We start from the raw sequence: 15,682 nt of genomic DNA, 5'->3' as shown, positions 1-15,682 counted from the left end.
CAAGCAGAGAGAGATAAAGTTAGAACTGAACTACCGGGTTCAAAGAAACCAGCAGCTGATGGCTTGGAAAGTCACGGGCTTCCAGGGAGTGGAATCCCAGAAGCTACAGCCCAACATGAGGATGTAACCAAACATGGAACCCAGCCACCATTTCAGTACAAGCCAAGATTGGAAAAGGAGTTAAGCAGAAAGGATTTCTGGAAAGTCCTATTGTCTGATGGCTTTGACCCCTGTATGCTTCATGCAAAGCCAACAGAATTTTTGTGAGATCTTTATAGACAGAGCCATTGCCAGTCTGGAATGAAGGAGACAGACAAGGAACAAATTGAAGGAAAATTTCTTCAAAGACAGAGCCATGGAGGTTGAGGTCTGGAGTCAAGGGGTCTCAGGCTGGGAGAGCCGAGCAGCCCACATGCATGGAAAGGGTGAGTTTGCCCTGGAGGTCAAGGGTGGGTCTTCTGCCTCAATGCTCAGGAAATATTCTGCCACCCCAAGCCCAAAGAGGGTGGAGCACATTCCCAGGGAATTGGGGAGAGCCTGGCTGCCACCACACTGTTCTGAAGGGGTTGAGCATTTGCCCTGGAGATAGAAGGGAATCAGAGTGCTGCCCCGATCTTTGAGGAGGGTGGGGCTGAGAACGTGGTGTCCCCAATGTGTGGATATGTTGGAGAACTCACCCCAGCATTTGGAGATGAAAGGGCTGTCAAAAAGGCCCTTAGAAAGGGTTAGACTCCTGCTCTCTCAAGCCCCAAGGATGCAACATCGTTCTGTAAATGATTCTTAGACTTTGAAATCTAACGGAGTTCGTCCTCTGGGTTTTAGGAACTGTTTTGGTCCCTTAAACCCTGTTTTTCTTACTCTTTCTCCTTCTAGTAATGGGAATTTTTATCCTATAAATGTCCCTCCTTTGTATATTGGAAGCACATAACTTATTCTAAGTTCACAGATCCACAGCTAAAGAAGAATTATGCCTTAGGAATGACCATGCCTATAATTGCTTTTGATGGAATACTTGTACTTAACTATTGTTACTGAAATGATTTAAGTTTCTGTGATATTGTTGTGGGATGAACATATTTTGTATATGGAAAGATAATGTCATTTTGGGGTCCAGGGGTTGGAATGTACCAGTTTGAATGTATTATGTCCCCCCAAATGCCATTATCTTTGATGTAATCTGGTGTGGGCAGGCTCTCACTCCAGAGAAGCTAAGAGAGGACAAATACCCCAAGTGCAAATAAGAGTGACATTTTTGAGGAACTGCAGCCTAGAGAGGAACATCCTGGGAGAAAGCCATTTTGAAACCAGAACATTGGAACAGACGCCAGCCACATGCCTTCCTAGCTAACAGAGGTTTTCTGGACACCATTGGCCATCCTCCAGTGAAGGTACCTGATTGCTGACGTATTACCTTGGACACTTTATGGCCTTAGAACTGTAACTGTGTAACCAAATAAACCCCCTTTTATAAAAGCTAATCCATCTCTGGTGTTTTGCATTCTGACAGCCTTAGCAAACTAGAAAAAACATGCTGGAAGTAAAGTAGTTATTTTACGTTAGTTGTCATTTTCTCACTTCCTTGTCATGGTTGGTTTGAAATGTTTTTTTATTGTATGCTTTTTTTTAATTTTTTGATATAGTTAATTTTAAAAAAAGAGTTAATTTTAAAAAAAAAAACAATGAAAAAAACATGCAGAGCCCCCTTGAGGAGCCTGTGGAGAATGCAGGCGTGTTGGCCTACCCCACCTCGATGGTTGCTAACATGACCACAGACATAGGGGACTGGTGGTTTGATGGGCTGAGCCCTCTACCACAGGACTTGCCCTAGGGAGGACTGTTGCTGCAAGGAAGATGCTAGGCCTCCCTGTAATTGTGCCTAAGAGCCTCCTTCTGAGTGGCTCTTTGTTGTTCAGATGTGGCCCTCTCTCTCTAGCTAAGCCAACTTGGCAGGTGAAATCACTGCCCTCCACCCTACGTGGGATCTGACACCCAGGGGTGTAAATCTCCCTGGCCACATGGACTATGACTCCCAGGGAGGAATCCAGACCCAGTATCATAGGATGGAGAACATCTTCTTGACTAAAAGGGGGATGTTAAATGAAATGAAATGAATGTCAGTGGCTGAGAGACTCCAAAAGGAGCCAAGAGGTCACTCTGGTGGGCACTCTTATGCACAAAATAGATTAACCTTTTTAGTTTCTAATGAATTGGAATAGCTAGCAGTAAATACCTGAAACTATCAAGCTACAACCCAGAACCCTTGAATCTTGAAGATGATTGTATAACAATGTAGCTTATGAGGGGTGATAATGTGATTGGGAAAGCCATATGGACAACACTCCCCTTTGTCCAGTGTATGGATGGATGAGTAGAAAAATGGGGGCAAAGAAAAAAAGGCACCCAGTGTTCTTTTTTACTTTAATTGTTCTTTTTCACTTTAATTTTTATTCTTATTATTTTTGTGTGTGTGGTAATGAAAATGCTCAAGAATTAATTTTGGGGATGAACACACAACTATATAATGGTACAATGAACAATTGAATGTATGCTTTGTATGACTGCATGGTATGTGAATATATCTCAATAAAAATGATTTTTTTTGACAAAAAATTGCTTGAGAAAGAGGAACAAAGTGGGGTGTCTCACACTACCTGACCTTGAAGCCTGTTACAACATTACAGTTCTCACAACACAATGGTCCTGGCATAAGGATAGAGATACCAATGAATGGAATTGAATTGACTGTTCAGAAATAGACTCTTTCATCTATGGATAATTGATCTTTGATAAGGCAGCCAAGCCAAAGCAACTGGAACAGAGCAGTCTCTTCAATAAATGGTGTTTTGAGACCTGGATATTCATTTCCAAAAAAATGAAAGAGGATCTCTATTTCACAACTTATTAAAAAAAACTTGAAATGGATCACAGACCTAAACATTAGTGTTAAGACCATAAGACCCTTAGAAGAAAATGTAGGGCAAATTCTTAAAGATCTTGTGATAGGAGGTGGTTTCCTAGACCTTACACTCAAAGCACGAGCAATGAAATAACTAATAGATAAATGGGATCTCTTCAAAATCAAACACTTTTGTACATCAAAGAATTTTGTTAGAAAAATAAAATGGCAGCCAATACAATGGGAGACAATATTTGGAAACCACATATCAGATAAGGGTTTAATATCTTGAATATATGAAGTGGCCCTAAAACTCGACAACAGAAAAACAACCCAATTAAAAAATGGGCAAAAGACATGGACAGACACTCTTCTGAAGAGGAAATACAAATTGCCCAATAACATATGAAAAAATGCCCAACTTCACTGGCTATTAGGGAAATGCAAATCAAAACCACAATGAGATATCATCTCACAGCTACCAATATGGCCATTATCCAAAAAACAGAAAATTACAATTGCTGGAGAGGATATGGAAAAAGAGGTACACTTATTCATTGTTGGTGGGAATGTAGAATGGTGAAACCACTCTGGAAGACAGTGGGGAGATTCCTCAGGAAGCAAAGTGTATATTTGACATATGAACCATCTATTCCATTGCTAAGTCTATAATCAAAGGAACTGAACGTTAAGACACAAATGAACATTTGTAAACTAATGTTTATCATGGCATTATTTATGATTGCCAAGAGATAGAAACAGACCAAATGTCCATCAACGGATGAGTATATAAAAAAGTGTGGTATATACACATGATGGAATAATTTTGCAGCTGTAAGACAGAAAAAAGACACGGAACATGTAATAACATGGATGAACCTTGAGGACATTATGTTGAGCGAAGTTAGCCAGAAACAAAAGGACAAATACTGTATGGTCTCACTAACATGAACTAACATTAATGAGCAGACTTTGAGAGTTAAAAGCTGATAACACAGGCCACCAGGAGATTTAAAGGGGGTAGAGATTGGGCATTTGATGCTGAAGGCTACACAATATTCAGCAGTATTGATTGCATAGACACAGAAATAGACAGCATAATACTGTGTGATGGTAGCACAATATTGTCAGTACACTGAACAAAGATGACTGTGAGTAAAGTTGAAAGAGGTGGGATAGGGGAATGTATAACACCAGAGGTAAAGATAGATGATAAAGACTGGGAGTGTATAATTCAGCAAAAAGCTGGAGTGGTCAATGATTATTACTACATGTACAAATATAAAAATGTTTTTACATGTGGGAGAACAAATGAATGTCAACTATGCGGAGTGTTGAAAAAGGGATGATATTTGGGAAAAAAACATAATCAAAACAAACTGGATTCTATGGCCAACAGTGACATTGTAATATGCTTCCATTAAATGTAACAAAGGCAATACACCAAAGCTAATTGTGTATGAGAGGGTTTTATAAGGGAAGGATATGGGATTCTTGGTAGTGGTGTTGTTTTCTGTCCTTACTGTTATATTGTACATTTTACTTTTATTGTTATTATATTTTTTATTATTCACTAAAAAAATCTTTTTCATAACAATCAATATGTTCAAGTGCTGACTATGGTGATAAATGTACAACTATATGATTATACCATGAACAACTGACTGTACACTGTGGATGGTTGTATGGTATGTGACAATATCTCTATAAAATTGTAGAAAATATTAAAAATAGGGGTAAAAGTGCTGGAGAAAACATGGAGAGAGGGATGTACCTAGTTACTGTTGAGGAGGCAGAACGGTGTAGCATTTATGGAGGTCACTGTGGTGGTTCCACAAGAATCTAAGTATTGGGGCCATAAGTTCCTGCAACCTCATTATGGGGTATGTACTTGGAGGATCTGAGAGCAGAGATGTGAATGGACATTTGCACACTGGTGTTTATGGAGGCAGTATTCATAATTTGCAATGGGTGGAGGTGGCCAAAGGGTACATTGTCTGAGGAACAGCATGGTGAACTATGGTGTTTGCATACAATGGGATATTGAGCAACTATGAGAAGGAGTGAAGCTGTGAGTCACACAATGAGGTGAATGGATCCTGTAGACAGCATTTTGAGTGACGTACACCAGACACAAAGGCAAACACTATAATGCCTCACCAATAAGGACTATTATGTGTAAACTCTGATTTGAATCTTAGAGCACAGCCTAACAGGGAAATGATTATTGTAATGGTCCCTCAATTGTAAGCTCTTAGCACAGTAAAATCTATTCCTGAATTGTAATATCTATCTCCAAACTCTGAGATGCTCATCTGTTTGTGTATAACCTGATTGGTCTCTGGAACATTCAGTATCTGTGACATCTGAAACTCAGAGCTACAGCTTGGTAGATATGAATGTTATTATTAATGCATACAGTAACTGTTTTTAAAAAAGCTGAAAAAGAGCCCAGAATTCAATTAGAGATATGAATGAAGTAGACCTGGGTAAGAGCAGGGCAAATAGGGTCAAAGGGTAAAGGTTGAAACTGACTGTGTGTTAAAACTTCAAGTTCCATGTGAGAACAAGGGAAGAGATGTTTATTTGGTGTAGGATCTATATTTTCTATAACTTCTACAGTCAGTTTGTTCAAACACCACAATTACATGGAACTTTGAATAGGAAGTGAGATATGGTAGGTTTGTATAGGTTAGAGTGAAATAGCAACACATCCCAAAGTAATTTGGGTGGAGAATAAAAATATATATTCAAGGCCCCCCTGAGGAGCTGGGGGAAATGTGGAAGTATTGGACTTCCTCAGTTGGATTGTTGCTGATATTCTCAGAAACATTGAGGACTGATGGTTTGATATGCAAAGCCCTCTATCTTGGGCCTGCCCTTATGAAGCTTATTACTGCAAAGGAGGGGCTAAACCTGCTTATAATTGTGCCTAAGAGTCTCCCCCTGAGTACCTCCTTGTTGCTCAGATGTGGCCCTCTTGCTCTAACTAAGCCACCTTGGCACGTGATCTCACTGCTGCTCCCTCCCGACTATGTGGGACCTGACTCCCAGGGATGTAAATCTCCCTGGCAATGCAGCATATGACTCCCAGGGATGAGTCTGAACCTGGCATTGTGGGATAGAGAACACCTTCTTGACAAAAAGGAGGGTGCAAGATGAAACAAAGTCAAGCTTCGGTGGCTGAGAGATTTCAAATGTAGTCGAGAAGTCACTCTGGTGGACATTCTTATGCACTATACAGATAACCCTTTTTAGATTTTAATGTATTGGAATAGCTAGAAGTAAATACCTGCAACTATCAAACTCCAACCCAGTAGCCTTGACTCTTGAAGATGAGTGTATAACAATGTGGATTACAAGGGGTGACAGTGTGATTGTGAAAACCTTGTGGATTGCACTCCCTTTATCCAGTGTATGGATGGATGAGTAGATAAATGGGGACAAACCTAAATGAAAAATAGGGTGAGTTGAGGGGATGATCTGGGTGGGTTTTATTTTTATTTTTACTTTTATTTTTTATTCTGATTCTGATTCTTTCTAGTGTAAGTAACATGCTCAAATATAGATTGGGGTGATGAATACACAACTGTATGATGGTACTGTGAACAGTTGATTGTACACCATGGATGATTGTATGGTATGTGAATATATCTCAATAAAACTGAATTTAATTAAAAAAATAAAAGAAAAAAATCTAAGAGGCACAGAAAACCAAAACCTTATCTACCAAAATCTTTCCCAGATAGTCTTACAAAAAGTCTATGAGCTCTGGTGAACATGAGCTGTGATGGCAGCACAGAGAGGCCCAGGGGAGGTGTTCTTGCTTTTGGACTCATGCAGCCAGATGGTCATATCTTTCCTGCAGTGGATCCTCAACAGCCACTGCTTTAACAGAGAGAAAGAAAGGGATAAATCCAGTGCCACCATCCATGCCAGCCTCACCATTCAGCTCCTTAGCTTGCACATCTGCTGCAGCAAAGCTGTGAGAGTTCTAGGGTTACCCTTATTTGCTGTAGTAACCTGGGTCCTGGGCATCTGTGAGGCTGATGTTATCCTTCACCCATCCCTGAAGATCTCAGGTGGGTGAGGGAATAGTCAGAGGGATCACAGTCTCAGTAATTTATTTTACTTTGATATTCAGCTGAATGTAACACAGGAACTAACATCTAATAACAAGACAAGAAGGTTTAATGTCCAGTCCAGGCTCACAGATGCCAAACACATCAACTGGAGAGAGGTGCTGAGCTACAACAGCCTCCACATCGAGATCCCAGGCAGAGCTCTGTGGGAGGGAGCAAAGAGAGTTTTGCAATTCTCTTCAAGTTTGCTGAGGAGCAGCTCCATGTTGACCACGGCTTTACTTGTTTCCACAATAAATGAGATGACAAAGTCTTCCATCTGTCTGTCAGACAGAACCTCCACACCTTCAGTTTTTTGGGTTTGATTGTGAGCCTGGGTTATCACCCTTGTGCCCAGGAGACCAGATGCTTGCTCCATGGCCTACACTTTTGAAAGAGAGTACTCTGCAGAGGAGTAGCTGGGATGCATGCATCTTTAGAGCTTCACTGTTGCCTGTAGAGGAGTCTGGAGATGACACCTTTGATGGCATCCATATACACGTTGTGCTTTTTAGGAGATATTGTAACCAATGTCTATGCTAATAGTAGGATGACACGTCTGACTCATTCTTCCCTTCTGGATTTGTCTGCAGGTTGTAATGGGGCAAATAAATGCTCACTCCAAATTATCAGTGTATTTCTTGAAGTTTAATATTGTTTCTGTGATACTTAATTATTTGCTTTAATTCTAAATTCAAAAATATATTTTACTTTTTTATTGCTGGTTCAAGATGATAAAGATGATCCTTGTACTTTGAGGCAGAGTTTCCCATTTGAATATTTTGGAAACAGTCAGGCCTAAGACCTCTTAACTTAGAAATATAGGTATTAATCTACCCTTCTATTGCTCTCAAAGATCAGACAAAAAGTGATTACACATCAAAAAAATACTATGAGCTTCTACTATGGCTTAACTGAAAGGACACAATGGCACTTTCTGCCCAAAATGAAAAGGTAGAAAATAAGGATCTCCAGTGAAAAATGAAAACTTTTTTACTTTTCCATTAACAATATCAGTAATATTCAGAAATATTTCAGAATTAAAAGAAATGTTCGTATTTTTTCTCTGTTTACATTTTGACATGAACAAGTTTTACTTTCTTTTTATTATGCTAAACAGCATAACTTTCTTGGTTTAGAATGACAGATATTGCTGCAGTTTTCTTTATCAGGTACAGGTTGAATCATATCATGCTCTTGCATAAAATCCTGCATGTTCGTATTGAGTTGTCCTGAAAACCTGGTATTCAAAATGTCCTATTCTCTCTTTCTAGCCCGATCTCTTATTACAGTCTTCCAAATGCTCTATTCTTCTACCACACCAGCCTGTTTTCTGTAATAAGATACATCATGCACCTTGATACCTCTGTTTTTTACTTTAGCTCTGAATGTCCTTATGTTCAATTTGCCCCCTCCCACCTTCCTACCTTGATGGGTAGGAAAGTCCTTGATAGGAGAATTTCAATAGTCTCCTCATCCTTTGAGACTCAACTAAAATGGCATTTCCTTCTCCAAGATTTCCTTTGTTTTCTTAGAGCATGTTGTTGGTACCTCTATTATAGCTTGATGTGTTTCATGCTGCCTGATAGTATAGTTTTCTAAACAATTCCTAGATAGTAATCTCATTGAGTGTAGAGCTGACTTATTCATCTGTGTATCTCTCATAATACTTAGAATAGACCTTTATTAAATTCCCAGTAGTAGCCCTTCAGGAAATGTCTTTTAAATGGACAATACAAATGTCCCTATGTATTTGTGGGACTATTTTTTCAGTTCTCCAGTTCTACATAATTTTATAATCTTTACATGTAGATTGTAGAAAGAATGAAATGCATGGTAAAGCATTTCAAAGCCATTCAAGTTATATGATCTAAAAACATATTTAATGATTTCTATCTATTGTTTTAATCATTGATATTGGCCTTAGAAAAACATCTGGAGATCAGAAAAGACACCTTCTTAAGAAATTTTCAGACTGTTTATTTTTCTGTACAGGCTTATCTTTCATTTTTCCCAACAGGGAAATTCGTTCTTACTTATTATTGGTCACCTGCAAATGAATAAATGCAAGTGCTGTGGATGCCATCCCATTGAACTGATTAAGATTTCCTCCATGATCTTCCAAAAATAATCATGACCTGATTGCTTGTTATATGTGTTTTGGAATCAAATGAAGAAACCTCAGTAACAAGCAAAAGGAAAGCGCTTCACGCATAGCAACAGTGGCCCCCAGAAACTCCATGTGCATTTAAAATTTTAAAAATCATACAAGTAGAAATTTACCATCTTTATCTAGAAGCCACAACCTAAGGCAGAGCACACAATTTAAAGCACACTTATTGCCATTTTATCTCAATTCTTGAGAATATACATTTTAGCAGCCACATTGTATCTGAATCAAAGAAAATAAAAATAAAAGAAAATCAGGTTTAAAAAGCATAGCCCTTTCCCTCCACACATAACAAAATGGAGTAGAACACACTTTTTCCTAGCAATGTGGTGCTATTTACACTTATTCTATCACAGCAGCTGCTTTCCTATGGTAGGAAATGACAAGTTCCTGCCCCACCATAGCCAGGGCACTCATCAAGTACCTAAAAATTTGTTCAGCAGGGGCTGGTCTCCAAAACATGCTGCTGTGAAACATAATAGTTTTTCTCATTTAATTTAACTGCTGGTTTGCTCACTTTGATTTCTGCCATAGGCCAAACTCTACATTATTACCCACTCCGAGAGTCAGGCTAGACTCTTGGTCACCAGTCAGTCTAGGGATTTAATTTGGGTCCAGTATCACTGAGGTGAGCATATATCTTTGCAAACTGACTATTTTGAAGATGGAATTTATTCAAAAATATAAATGGTGATATATTTATTTAAATTAGCCATAGCACAGGCAACTTAGTGTAATGAAAAGAGCACTGGATAGGGAATGAGACCTCATGAGTTCTTGCTCTACCTCTGGCACTGAATGTGTGACCTTGGGCAAGTCACTTTACTTTTCTGGGCTTCCATTTTGCCTTTGAAATGAGTAAGATAAACCAAATAACCTTTAAGAGAACTTTCTAGTTCTATATTTGGTCATTTTACTTCTGTATTTTAAATAGCCCTGGTATTTCATGTGATATATGTATATGCATGTGTGTGTGTGTGCATTCAAATGATGCATATAAAATTATTATAAAATGTATAGATACCATATAAATAATGAAGCATCATTTATAATGGTAAGAGCATGGACTCTGGAGACAGTATTCCTGGACTCAAATCATTGCTCTGCCACTTCCTAACCATATGACTTTGGGCAAGTTACTTAAACATCCCTGTGTTTCAATTGTCTCATCAGTAAAATGAGATGATAACTGTACCCATCTCTATGAGTATTTAAAGAGTTAATAGTTCTGCAGTGTTATAGTAATTGCTATATAAATATATTAAATAAAATGAACAAAATCAGCATTTTAAATAGTGTAAAATAACTGCATGCATTCCTAAATACTAAGACCAAAGACTGAATTATGGCTAATGTCCCAAGAGGAAAGAATTTAAGCAAATTTCACTGATTTATTTACATATCTTATAATAAAGGTGTTTTGTTGTTGAATGTCTGGTTTGGTTTGTTAGTAATAGTAGTTGGGTGTTTTCTCTCTTCCTCTTTCTCAAAGATTTTGCCTTGTTTAGGGCATATCATGATTAATCAATAAAAATACACCTGATTATCCTCAGTTAATTTGGATTTCATATCACACCATGGAAGCAGGCTCAACCAATACTGTCATCTGTTAATACTTCTATATTGCATCACTCGAATAAGAAATGATTACTTTTCACAATAAAAGGATGCTATTAACTATTTAAGATACTCAATCTATATGGCTCACTAATATATGAGTTTTTTAAACACAATAATGCCTCAGAGAGGTGCCTGATTTTTCTCCTGTCTCATTGAGCTCTCCAATTATATATATTTATTCTGCTTACATCATGTAGAGAAGGTTCAAGAAGTCTTGAACAGAGGCTTTTTCCCATTTTGTGAGAAAGTACAGTAACAATAAAGGATGTTATGGCTTCAATTTCCCAATTTATACACTTAATATGTTAATTTTGGACACATTCATATAGAAAGGATATGTACACTGTTATATTCATTATAAAAATCTTACCTCCTTGCTAGGGATATAACCAAATGCTACCATGTTTAGGGTCTTTTTATCTTCATTTTTATGCAATGTGTGCATCATTTTGTCCAAGATTTTTAAAATTGGTCTTAAGCACTCTATAGGTCCCCCTACAATGGTTAGATTCCCAGGCTGGTTTTGAGTGACAGATTTCTTCTAAGAATAAGCATCTAGCCATAGAAGCCATAAGCAAACATAACAAATACTCCCCTCACCTTGAAATCTGTTTTCCAAATTTGTACCTAACCTGGGACTCATTGGCTTTTCAGCTTAACAACCAATGCACAGGCAATTGCCTAACATTCCTATGATTCACCTGCAGCTATTGCAAATTTCCTTCTCAGCAAACAGCAGCCCCTTCTCCAACACAGACACACACACATACACACACCCATTCCTGTACCATATGAATAGAGTGGGAAATACATGTTGGGTGAAATATCTACATAGATAGATAGATAGATCCTAAATTTTATCATTGAAAGTAATAATCTGTTTTTAGATTTACTTTCAGAATGAGAATAATGGTTTGGTACCCTGATCCCTAGTTCTCTCTTTGAAGGCTAGGAAATAAATCATAACAACACTTAAAAAGCAGGGCCAGGATGAGATGAGGCAAGTGTGGTACTCTCCTTGGATGCAAAAGTTAAGGGTCTACCAAAAAAGCTCAGTAATCAAGATAAAAATATTTGAATGTAATATTTGTAAAAATAAAAATTGATGCAAAAAATCTATGATGAACAAAATATCAAAATAGTAAATAAAAATAGGATCAATATGACTCACTTTTCCTTTTGCCCCACACTTCAATATGGCTCAGGAGGACACTAGCAAATGGACACTGAATTTTACCAAATATTTCAGAAACCACAGCCTTTCATGTTCTACAAGACTGCATGCCTAGATTGACAGAAACTGACCATTACATGGTACTCTATCAAGAGGGTCAGCATACATGGGCCAGGGTGGCTAATGAGAACTCTGTCTAGGATCCACAGGGTGAAAGAGCACCTTTTTAGCAAGGATGCATAAAAAAGAAGTCAAGACCATTTTTACTGTTTTCTCCAGTGCTAGTGGAACTCCTTAATCAGAGCAGTAGGGTCTCCTGCAGAAGCTGTGAGGAATCTGGCTGAATCAATTAATTCATGCCTGAAAAAACAGAAGAGCTGTGATCAATTGCAGCATGGAGAGGATGCTAATAAAGGACTGGGAATTTCAGCCAGTGGGTTCTGAATCACCAAGAGTGGATTACCCTGGCAAAGTAAAACATGGAGATATTTACACTTAAGTTCTTAGTGGTAGCAAAGCAGAGTGACTAGGAATTACTTTATCATCTGACATCTCTTTTTAACTTGGCAACCCTTGGGAAGGGCCAGAGAAGGTAGGAATGACAGTAGCAGAGTTCAAAAGCCACTCCTTGATCACAAGTAGTTCTTAAATAAGATGAGCTATATTAAAAAAATCCCACAGCCTCTAGTCAAACTCACAGCACAGTTAGAGGGTAGGTATTTTTGCTTGGTCAGGGATCTTTTCTGAGGTAATTCTCCCAGCCAAAACTATTTCACTGATTAGTGAATACACATTGTGGGAGACCCAGCTGCTCACTGGCTGTCCACAGAGCTAGTGCTAGGAGTCATATGAATTCTTCTACACAGAGTTGCCTTATATGTACCCTTGCAATGTGTATACATAGCTAACTATATGGGGTGATTTAGGGGCACCAAAAACCTGAACAGACCCCTCTGTGCCTCACTATACCAACAGGCCTGCCATCTAGCCTGAAATGTCCCCTTATAGATTCAGTCCTTCAAGGAACAGTGTCTCCAGGAATCTCCTAATAAAGTGAAAATTCTACAACAAAGGGTTGCATGTTAGACCATTAACTATAATCAAACAGATGAGCTAGAATTGACCTTAGAAAATTGAGGGGACAAAATATAAAGAGAGACATTTTAATTGGAAGAAGAAAGTAATTAAAGGAAGATAGAGGAGAATAGTCCTAGGTGGGGCAATATACTAGGATTACTTGGGAAACCAGATTGCATCATCAATATTGGCAGAGGACTCTACAAAGTGGAGGAAAGGGGAGGAAAGGTGTGGGGAAGACAATTCAATTTTGCTTCAAGCTAATATTTATAGCAAGCTGTTTCTCATTTAGACTGCAAGTTCCTTGAGGTAGGGACCCTTTTTAGAGAGACTTGGGCTCAAATGACAGCTTCATTTAGGCAATCTTGAACTAGATGGTTGTCTCTCCCTCTCTCTCTCTCTCTCTCCTTAATAATGTAGTATCTAATTACATGAGAAATCCCAAGATCTCAAGTGAAAGCCAGTAACAGTGTTTGGCACATAGTATGTGCTCAATAAATGTTATTTCTCCTTTCATTCTTGCCATTAGCACCTAGCAAAGAGGGCTCTGGGCACACAGAAACTTCTCAATAAATGTTTTAAAAGGGCCTAGTGAAGAAAAAATGGTGGTGAGGATAAATTCGTTTACTTTCTGCCTAGGGAAGAAAAAATGGTGGTGAGGATAAATCCATTTACTTTCTAAATCCATTTGTCTTTAGGAGAGGGTAGCAAGGTGGGAGAAACAGACCTGAAAAGAGGATGAGTAAACAAAAGCATAACCAGAGGGCTCAGAATATGAAGCCCCTATGACTGAAAGGTCAGTCATGGGGGCTAAGAAATAGAGCCCAGACAGGGAGTTTTGCCTAACATTCCAGGCTTTTTATTTTATTTTCTAGGGGTGCTGAGGGGGTTCAGATCTGTTCTTCTATATCTGCTTCTTGCTGGCCAGGGACATAGAGTTGTCCCTAGTTTTGTTGTGGGGTAGTGGCTGGGAAGGTTATGTTCATTGGAGGAGCAGCATGTCATCAACCACTTGGTTTGTTACAGCTTGTACAGTTCTGTGAATATACTTGGTTAGAAATTGTACAAAACAAGATTTTAGAATGAGGAGTAGGATGATTATGAAGAGTGGAGTTAAAAGTGGAATTAAGATTGCTCTCAAATGGGAGGAGATTAGTATATTATTTGATATTAACGTTTTTAGATAGACCCATCAAATTTTTCTTAACTTTGACTATGATTTCCTTTTCCACAAACCTTCTTTGACTTGCTGTATTTATTTAGGATTTGTCCTACAAATTTTTCTTTTTCATTCTGTAATGACCAGTCATTTAGGACAAAAAACTCCCCACCTCCAATATAACCCCACTAACATAGACCCCTCATCTTAACCCTGAACACCCCTGATATCAACTCCTCATCTTACCCTAAACACCTCTGACATCAACTCCTTAACTTACCCTGACATCAACTCCTTATCCTACCCTGAACAAATCAATCCCCTGACTCAACTCCTCACTTCTCTATCTTACCCACTGTGCTGGTTTGAATGTATTATGTCCCCCAGAAAAAGTCATATTATTTGATGCAGTCTTGTGGGGAAGACGTTTTGGTGCTGATTACATTCGCATGGAAATGTGCCCCACCCAGCTGTAGGTGATAACTCTGATGAGATATTTCCATGGAGGCATGGCCCCACCCATTCAGGGTGGGCCTTGATCAGTGGAGCCATGTAAATGAGCTGACAGGCAGTGGGAACTCAGTGCAGCTGAGAGTGACATTTTGAAGAGGAGCTACAGCCAAGAGGGACACTTTGAAGAATACACAGGAACTGAGAGAGGAGCTGCAGATGATAGGGCAGTTTGAAGACAGCTGTTGAAAGCAGACTTTTGCTCCAGAGAGGCTGAGAGAGGAAAAGTATCCCAAGAGCAACTAAGAGTGACATTTTTGAGGAATTGCAGCCTAGAGAGGAACATCATCCATGACTGTTCACACATCATACACCAGTCAGGAATTGGTTGAACCACTGAGATTGCAGCATAAAACTATAAACTAAAACTGCAGAGCCAGTGCCCTTCACCCCAACATGGCATGCTAAAATGCAAAACCTCGCTGTGGTAGAAAGAAGCAGTCAATTCAGAAAGGGGTTAGCTCAACCAAACCCCAATTGTGGTTTTACTTTAACAAATTTGGACTGTTGAATGCAAGCTGCTGGCATGGATGGGCCCTGAACAAGTAGGAATCTGAGGTTCCTCCCTCCAGAGAGGAGGCAGTGCTGAATAAAAAAAATGTATGACTAAATGAAGACAGAGGCTTTTGGAGATTGCTGAACTCAGAGTGCTGGTAAGTGGCTGTTTCCCAAAGAAAAGGGGCACAGAGAATGGGGTACAAACTCCAGTCAACCAGTGAAACTGAGGAGCAGGGGACTGGCTCTGAAAAGGGGCTTCTGCTCTTTTTTCTTTGTTTTCTCTCATTCTAAGCAGCTCATTAGAGAAAGCCTCAGGCATTTCCAATTGTCAGCCACTGACCCAGGCAAGGGTGGAATTAATAGATTTAGAGAGAAAAAGGAATTCAAGTGTAGAAGAGAACTCCCTGGGGGGGTGTATTTTCCCTAGGAAAGGGGGGGAAAGGTCCAGCACAAGAGA

The 15,682-nt window shown here is 39.0% G+C and overlaps 1 protein-coding gene and 1 pseudogene across 2 annotated transcripts in view; one reads left to right on the top strand and one right to left on the bottom strand.

Moving 5' to 3' along the window:
* The window catches only part of GPR174 (G protein-coupled receptor 174), a 94,155-nt gene that overhangs the window by 63,027 nt on the left and 15,446 nt on the right, over positions 1-15,682 (bottom strand). The window lies entirely within an intron of this gene.
* On the top strand, positions 6,744-7,436 carry LOC119523517 (annotated as a pseudogene).

This window comes from Choloepus didactylus, chromosome X (assembly GCF_015220235.1).
Source record: "Choloepus didactylus isolate mChoDid1 chromosome X, mChoDid1.pri, whole genome shotgun sequence".
NCBI lineage: Eukaryota > Metazoa > Chordata > Mammalia > Pilosa > Megalonychidae > Choloepus > Choloepus didactylus.
Note: the sequence above shows the minus strand (reverse complement) of the source record. Positions and strands in the feature narration are given on the sequence as shown.